The sequence below is a fragment of the Myxocyprinus asiaticus genome, chromosome 15, assembly GCF_019703515.2.
Source record: "Myxocyprinus asiaticus isolate MX2 ecotype Aquarium Trade chromosome 15, UBuf_Myxa_2, whole genome shotgun sequence".
Classification (NCBI taxonomy): domain Eukaryota; kingdom Metazoa; phylum Chordata; class Actinopteri; order Cypriniformes; family Catostomidae; genus Myxocyprinus; species Myxocyprinus asiaticus.
The window spans coordinates 6,599,524-6,608,886 of record NC_059358.1 but is presented as its reverse complement, the minus strand read 5'-3'; the positions used below and the strand labels follow the sequence as shown (position 1 = coordinate 6,608,886).

Sequence of the window (9,363 nt, the reverse complement as noted above, 5' to 3'; positions counted from 1 at the left end):
ATACTGCCTGTTGCTAAGCACTGAATTAGCCCATTATGTCAGATCATACTGGCTTTTCTAGAAATATCTCGAAGAGTCACAGGTTTTGCAGTGCAGGTTTCATATGGATAACCTGGTAATTTCGTAATGAACATGCAGACACTCAAAATTAATATACCAAAATTATGCTGAACCAGATTTTTCTTGTTTTGCAGTGCTTAAGTCTCAATCTTTAGATGCAGATGGTGACTTAAGAGGTGTACTGCAAACAACAGTTTATAACTGATGACTTAATCAACAGTTCTGTTGATAATGCAATTAAGGCACCTTGCTTTTATGAAGCTGTTGACAATTGCTTGCCAATAAATCTTAGCTGCCTATGAATTAATGCAACAATTGACAAAAGTCACTCTGTTGCTCTTTGCATGAGTAAGGTTATTTGAAAAATGACTTGAGAAAAAAGGTAATCCTGTTGCTCATAATAACTGTGATCCACAATGTTAAAAGCGTGTTTCTAGTTAAAATAATAAAACGGATAGTTCCGACACTATTCTGACAATGTATTGCCGATCACCGATAACCGCACATCAGTCAACCAACAATGTATTTTCGTGCTGGCAACAGTTAACGCGGCCTACAGATAGTTAGGCTAATGAACAGTATTTGACCAGAGAATTTTTATTCGGATTGTTATGAATGATTAATGTTAGTCTACTAGTTTGTATTGAACACTTGTGTCTTTATCCTATTCCTGTTGCCGCCATTTAATAAAAGCAATTAGCCATTAGAGGGTGCTTCGCGTCGATCCTAAAACACCCCTTGGTAAATGTCGTGGCGAAATCACGGCCCCTCGTGGCTTATTGCTTTAATAAAGCGGTTCTTGTTATAAATAATTGGCGTGTTTTATTGAATGGATTGTGATTCTGTGCTAATAACACATTTGGTGCACTGGTTAGCTTTAGAGGAGGTGGGGGTGTACGCTTCAAATCCCACTATGGTGATGAATTTACTCATGAATATTAATTACGTAACGTCACGTTTGCTCATTTAAGCATGAATAATTGGCTGAAAGACAGCCGTTGGCGAGTGCGCTGCTAGTCAGCTGGCGAATGAGGAAATCCTACAGTGGTGAGGACTTGTCTTAGGGTCTGTTTAGACCGAGTTCGTTTTTGCTCTAAAAGAAATTGACGTTATTTTTAACCTGACACTGCGTCTAAAAAAGCGGCCTTCCTGCGCGAGACACTGAAAACACAGCGAGACGCGGCACAACAGTCAAAGAAGCGCATGTTTACATAGACAAACAGCGCAGTCGGACGCCGTAAGGTTTCGGTGTGAACTATCCCCTATAAATATGAATTACGTAACTTGACGTACGCCTAGAAGCCCAACTGATTGGCTAAAAGGCAGGGACTGTAAAGAAAGCGCTAGCCAGCTGGCCTATGAATGAATCCTACTATGGAAAAGGCTTGGCTTATAAATATTAATTATATTATGTAACTGGACGCTCCAAGAAAGTAACCACGCAATGTCAGTGTGAGATAATTAATATTCATGAGCTGAGCCTTCACCATAGTAGAAATCGGTAATTTTTTTTTTTTTTTGCCTGTGTAGTAGGGTTGCACCCCGGTTAGACGTCACGCGTGCCTATCTTTCAGGGTGAAGATACAGGCAATGTCATACAGCTTTCCTCATCATCACGACTAAAAATTCGCCGTATCTTCTAACAAATATTATTGACAGCACTTGGAAAAATAATTAGAGTAGAATCGCCCTGGTAAGTGATTTGTTATCCTATTTATATTTTATATTATCTATCATTAGCCTATGATTTACAGATGCTCATGTTTAAAATTAAACACGGGAAGCGTTTTATTATCAATGTATAAATGTTTTTTTATGTTATCTGTTGCAGTTTTCCCTATCTGTATTTCAGGGATGAGATTCATTAATTCGGATAAAAATTATCTGAGCACATCAATGATGGATGCAAACATACTATACATCCAAAATACGTTTATATATATATATATATATATATATATATATATATATATATATATATATATATATATATATATATATAATCCAACGTAAATGGTATTATTATTTTTAAAGCAGTCTTTTATCATTCCACATGGCTCAAGCATTATTTCAATAGGCTACCTTAAATATTTTCCCCCCACGTAGCAGATTAGGCTTTTTCTTGTTTATTTACTTTAATGTTCCGTTGGCATGGGTTAAAGAAACGATTAAAAGAGTAATTGATAAACAGACATATTCCTATAGAGACATCAACGTACCCTATTAGCCTCGCCCCTTCACCTAATATCCATCGGAATAAAATGTGACTTTTAATTTTCCTCACACTCTGATTTTGGTGCTGGTATCAGGGTTTCATATTTTCTGCATTCGATTAATCATGAAAAATATTGACTAAAATGAGGTTTGTAACGCGTGATGTCTTGAAGATTCAAAATGACCTTGCAGCTTGAAGAATGAAAAACTGGTACTTGTGTGTGCCTGCGTGCGTGCGTGCGTGTATATATGAATATTCACGATAATTTGGCCCATTGCTGATTCCGTTCAGTCTTGTCACGACTGCATGTGCCATTTGGTTTGAATGCTCAAACTGGCTGGATTCACAGTGATGTGTGACTACATGTGCCCATATCAGCGCTTCTCTTTCAACGAAACAGTGCGTTTGAACTGCAAATAATCGTCCCTGATAAGTGCATGCAATGACAATTTTGCTCTTTACCTTTCCTTTATAAGAATAGATTAGATAGATCTTGATATTGGATTGTATTGATAGTATATGCAAAGATTTATGTTGGTTGTATTAATAGTATTTGTCGAGTGTTATGTATGTATTTACTATTATTGATAGTGCATGCATAGCTTTCTATTTTGTAGTAGTATACAGTATGCAGAGCTCAGTGTTAGAATATTGATAGTATAAGTAGAGATTTATGTTGATAGTATTGATATGCTGAGCTTTATGTTGGTAGAATTGATAGTATATGCAAAGTTTTTAATACTGATTAGGACTGCTTGTATGTAAAGCTTATACAGTATAAGCTAGTATTGATGATATGTTTAGAGCATTACAATTACATTGGTGCATTGGTAGTAGTGATTGTATATGCAAACGTTCATGTAGTAGTGAATAGTGATACGCAGAGCTTCATGCTGGTAATATATGTAGACAAATGTTGGTAATACTGATATGGAGAACTTTATGTTTTGTAGTACTGTAGAGCTTTTTGTTCATATTATTTGTATTTTACAGAATGTATGTTTTGTAGGATTGATGTAGAACTATATGTTTTGTTTGCTTTATGTAAGTATTATCATCTATAATCTATAATCATCTATCATCTATAACATCTTGTGGAGTTTTGTGTTCCTTGCCACAGTCGTCTTCGGATTGCTCACTGGGGTTGTAAATACAATTATTATTTAACTATTTAACTATTTAATTAATTATTTTTATACACAATTTACAATTACACAATGATGACTCTAAGACTTTATAGATATTACAGTATCATTTTTTGTTAAGGCATGATCTTCTGTAAAGCTGCTTTGAAATTATGTGTGTTGTGAAAAGCGCTATACAAATAAAAATGACTTGACTATTATATACTGTAAATGTAAGTATTATATTTTATATTTAGTATAGCATTTGGTAGTATTGATTGTCTATGTAAAGAATGCTGTATTTTTGGTAGTATTAATAGTATATGCAGAGTTTTATGTTAGTAGCATTGATAATACAGTATATGTATAGAGCTTTACAGTATATTTGGTAATATTGAAAGTATATGTAGATCGCTATGTAGTATTGAGAGTAGAAATACAATTTAGTTCTATTCCAGTACTAAATTTGGCAGGGTGGGCAGTGCTTGTGTACTTGTGTTGTTTTCTCAATTGGATTATTTAACATCTTCTCATTTTAAGTCGCCTTGGATAAAAGCATCTGCTAAATGAATAAATGTAAATACAAATGTAAGCGAGAGTTAATACATGTTGGTAGTTTTGAGTTGCACTTTAAATGCAGACTCTAAAATGCTGTATGTCTGTCTTTCCAGTCCCGAAGTTTAATGGTCCTTCTGTATTCATTCATATTTCCTCAATCAGCCATTCTTAGAAGGAGCTACTGTATTATCATACTTCCAAAGCCCTAACTTTGATCTGATGGGGTGCAAGTGGCCAAAACCATCTCAAGGACTTACAGCGAAGCTTTTTCTCTAAATGTGAATTGATTTGTAGGCTGTCTCTCCTCTGGTGCTGCCCAGGATTGCAGTGGTTTCTCAATCATTGCGTGCTCTGTGCGCTGCAGTGCTCTTTTCAGTGTTACTTTGAGTGGAATCCTCAGAGGAGTGATGCGGCAAAGGAGAAACAGAGAAAGGACACGTTCAGTGTGAAGTATGTGTGTGTGTGTGTGTGTGTGTGTGTGTGTGTGTGGAGCTTTAACAGCAGGAAGTGTTTATCACAGATGTCTTATCGGACTGGGTCATCATTTAGAACTCATTGAAGATTGAGGTTGAGGATTGTCACTCAGTTTGGTGGGTCAGTCCTGCTTATGCAATGCATATCTTAATATATTGGATAAAATATTACGTTCACAGTTTTAAAGATGGAAATCATATTAGTAAGATTTCTTATAACTCAATACCACAATCACTTGAACATAGAGGTGATTTTTAAATAATTTTGCCACTTTGGTTTGAGCAGATGGATGTTGCCATTTTAGTATGTCCCTGGTGTAATTTCTAACATGAAAAACTGGCAATTTATTCAAACCCAACATGTTTTCTTGGGAATATTGTTTTTATAGATATTAGGGGTGCATCTATGTATCGACCACAAATATTTATTGACCAGTTATTGACCAAATTAAGGCCATCTGCATATCGGTCATATGCATGAAAACAGCAATATGAAAAAAATATGATTTATTTTAAATTAATTATGTAATGTATTGCATTGTATAAAGTTATGTCTTTGTAGATAATTTAAAGAAATACCTACCAAAATAAATGAAATCCGAAAAAGCATGCCGAATGCTTAATTTGGCTGTTTTACAATCAAAATATGTAAAATTTGTTTAGAACTGCAAAAACAGTGCAAAAATGTTTTAGAAGTGCAAAATAACCTTTTTCCCCCCACATCAATCGTTATGCTATAATATTTTTTTTCTTTTTTGAAATCTTTTTTCTTTTAGAATGTTGGACTGTCATGCGTCAACAAATCCAATCCATCTTCAATTGAACTGATTCATTGTTAGAGCAATAAAATAGCTTTTGTGCCTCACTGTTCATTTATTAAGCATAATACAGTAAGTAAAGCAGTGATCTGATGACAAAATGAGAGGAGTATGTGGCAAATATCAGTATTGGCCCATATTATTTTGTTAAAATCAGAAATAATTTTTAGTATCAGAAAAATTTCATATCAGTGCATAACTAATTGGTAATCAATAGGTTTTTCCTATGTCCTCAATAACACCACATCCTGTTAGTCTTTTCTAGAATCCCTTTAACTTACAAAGGCCAGTCCCTTAATGACATGTTCTTCCAGTAAGATAGTATCAGTGGATCTTTTAAATTCTAATGTTATATAGAGTTAGAAATACTTCCTTAAATTACAGCACAATCATAAGATTTTCAACAAAATAATTCAAAATTTACATCTCAACAGGCATGACCCTGGTGTGTTTAGGACAGAGCCAAATATACTTCACAGTATATGTAAAGAGGGCAGCAAAATCGAAGCAGAACCTCAAAATGATTTCATCTTTACACAGAGAGCTCGACCCACTTGTGTTTGAACAAAAATCGATATATTACTCTCCCAGCATGTATTGACAGATAGATGGGTAAAGGCCGCCAACCTCTTTGAAGTGTAACAAATAACAATGCCCCAGGTGAAGACATGTATAGATAAGCACATTTATTTGAAATTTTCTCAAAGTTATATCCAAATATCCTTAGTTTCAAGATGATGCAAAAAGAGGAAGTGGTTTCTTCCAAATTGCAGTACTTTATGAGTGTAAATGCGCAGAATGCGCTATGACTGTTACTCTGCTATTTAATGTTGAGATATACAGTATGTCCCATCAATGAAATTATGGTATTTAATATAATAAGTGATGTAATTTCAGTTATTTATATTTTGTGAAATTATGGCAAATTTCAGTTTAGTAAAAAAAATATATCATCAGGAAATCGCATTCACAAATCATTTTACTCAACCTGGTCTCATAGAATCACGTTACTATATCTACATTTTTACCAAATTATTTTCACATGGCTCATTGAATGTATTGCAGCAGTTTCCTTGTGAAATTAGCACTTGAGTTGCTACAACAACAATAACCACGTTTACACGCAAAACGGTTTATTCCAGGGTTTTAGCAGAAAGCGGTTTTCTGAAATGTCATGTAAACTAGAACGCTGATTTCCTTACGCCATTTGAGGGATTAAGAGAAAGCGGTTTAACACACCAAGGTTTCTCTCAGAAAACACGGCTTAATGTGGCCATGTAAATGCCGTTCTGATGGTTGTTTGAAGAGTGTGCGTGCGTGGAACAGACCTGGATAACAAACTTCATAGGATGGAGCCCAATAACAAGTCGACACAGCGGAAAGAATTTAAAATTTCTGGGAGTCCAGTGGGAAAATCACATACACTATGAACTATACCCATTTATACACACAAATGTAAAATAGCGACTGTCCCTCACGTTCGTGTATATGCGCAGGTACATTGGGGAAATCCCGGAGTTTTACGTAAGAGGAAAATCACTGAAGCATAATTGTGCAGCACGTCACGATAGAGAGTGAAGGAAACTAACACAGCAGCAACTCTGGAATATCTGGAAATAAAGCGAAGCAATGGAGAATAAAATAGCGAAGTCTTCCTCATATTCCATGTTTGTAATTTACACACGCGTCACGGAGAAATTACGCTGCTGTGGAGAAAGCAGCTGACTGAATGAGCCACATGTATACGGGGGTAGAGTACGCAGCTTATATAGTGCATGTAAACCGGAAAGCTGTTTTCTCGCAATAAACCGCGTTCTGTTGTCCATGTAAACATAGTCAGTGAGTTTTATTCCCTTTCACGTCAAATCACAAGTAAAACAGCAGATTATCAGTTCATAAACACTTAAGTTTTTTCCTATTCCTCTCACAATGCAATCTTATGACAGCTAAACACTTTTACTATAAAGCATGACTTAAGTAGGTGATACAGTATTTGAACGTTTGCATTTCATAACCAACTACATGTAAAAGCTGATTCAAAAGCGATCAAACTGCGATAGTTGACACGTGAGCCAAAAGTGTAATAGAAGCACAAAGTTATGTGGTTGCTCCAGCAATAACATTTTTATTTTTTGTCTCACATTTGCGTTTAATGACACTATTAGTTAGGTTTAGGTTTACTGTTTAGGGTAGGGAGGAATGTTTTGTTGATTTAAAACTCAGTAGAGCATTAACCTTAAAAACCTCATCTTTTTGGGAGAAAATTTAATTAGCTATTAGCGCCACGCATAAGGATCCATGTAATGTAATTTTGCAAACAAAATGTCGGCACAGTCATGTCATTTTCATGAGATCAGGCTGACTTAACGTGACATATTTTTTCTGAGGGAAACAGGATATTCAACAAGAAAATAAATTGTCGGGCAGGAATTTATTCTATCCACTGAGAATGGATTGGATCGTAAAAAGTGTCATGATGGAATGATGGCAGATGGTTAGAGGGGAGGGCTTGTATGGGATAAATGTAGTATCAAAATTATTCACAAGGCCATTTTGTGTGTAATTTGGAATGTCTTCCTTTGGTTAGACATGCACATTGTGTTACATTTATACAAAAGGGAACATTTGTATTCACAAACATGTCTCTGTTTGTACAAATCGCCACACATTAATTTAATTCTGAATTTCACAGCCACAAGTTGAAAGGCATTTGTGTATAGATAGTAAGATGCATGTATGACATTTATAGAATTGATGGATAAGTGTTTACGCATTTGTGAATAATTTTGATACTATATTCATCCCATACCATGGTGATGATATCAGATGATAAAATTAGTAGATTCAGAGACAGAGTGAGTTATTGCATCTCAATAAAAGATTACGAAAACAAACATTTTTAATTTGGAATGATTTGCACTGATGAATCACACACAATAAGACCAGGAACGTGCATAGAAAGTAAATATAGTCCATATTGATTTCATGTTGACTTTAACGAATATGATTTCTCTGAGAATTGCAAATTATGCCCTACTAAGGGAAATCTGATTTTGCATCAGTCAGAGTTATGGAGAAATGCTGCGGGTATGTCTGGTGTATTTCAGTACATATCAAATATTATACTCTGTATGACTGTATGGATTAAACACAATAGACACTGATTGTAATGTAGATGGTGTTTTCTAATGATGTATGACTCATTTAAATAGTTTTATTTGCCCTGCAAACATCCCATGTGAACTCTTTAACATGTGCGCCATCTTGAGTTCATATATACAAAAAAAGTGGATGATGTAGTCAACACCTTTCAGTGTTGTTTGCATATTTCATTGCTGTGCCTCTTATCAGTCCATATTGATTATATTATTTTATATCCATGTCATGTCTATTCATATCCGACCAAGTTAATGCAAACTTTACTATACGATCACAATAAATATAACAATATTATAAATGTATTGAATTGTTTCAAGCTCAACTTGATTCAAGGACAGACCATGTACCACAAGATGGACACACTAGCAACAATATGACAGACTTCCTGTCTTTAATGAAATGCCAGATTGACAACATCCCTCCAAATCTGGATTATTTTGGGCTAAAATGGAGGCAGGGCAGAGAGGATGCTGGGTGATGCTGATGTAGCAGAGGGCAGGAGTGACGGTGGCCATGGTGACAGTGCGCACTGAGAGATTTGTTTCAGGGCTAATGTGACTCACAGTGGCTCTCTCCTTTCCAGAGAGACTGCTGTCGAGATGCTTCTAACCATTCGCCTACATCCTCCCCTCCTCCCCCTGTTCCACCACACTCACTCCCAGATCCATTGACTCAAGGCTTCTGCTGTCACTCTCACTGTCTGATATACACCAGAGGTATTGAGCTTTGGCCTTGTTAGCAATACTTTATCATCCCAAATGTGTCAAAGAGAGCTAGTGGCTACAGGAAATGAATAACACACTCATAATTTGTGCCCAAATAATCAATCTGTGTAGACTCAAAGCAAATAATGAAAGACGATGGGAAGAGGTTGAAAAAAACAAACATTGCTTGTATTTAAAAGAAGGGGGAGCATATTGAAATTAAATTTGTTTTAATATTACTGTAATAATATG

The 9,363-nt window shown here is 35.4% G+C and overlaps 1 protein-coding gene across 1 annotated transcript in view; it reads left to right on the top strand.

The window, feature by feature from the left end:
* Positions 1 to 1,605: 1,605 nt before the first annotated feature.
* Positions 1,606 to 9,363, top strand: part of LOC127453105 (synaptic vesicle glycoprotein 2A-like) — a 60,913-nt gene continuing 53,155 nt past the window's right edge. Inside the window, exon 1 of the mRNA XM_051719214.1 lies at positions 1,606 to 1,753. The gene's annotated coding sequence lies outside the window, so the exon portion shown is untranslated. The remainder of the gene's footprint in view (positions 1,754 to 9,363) is intronic.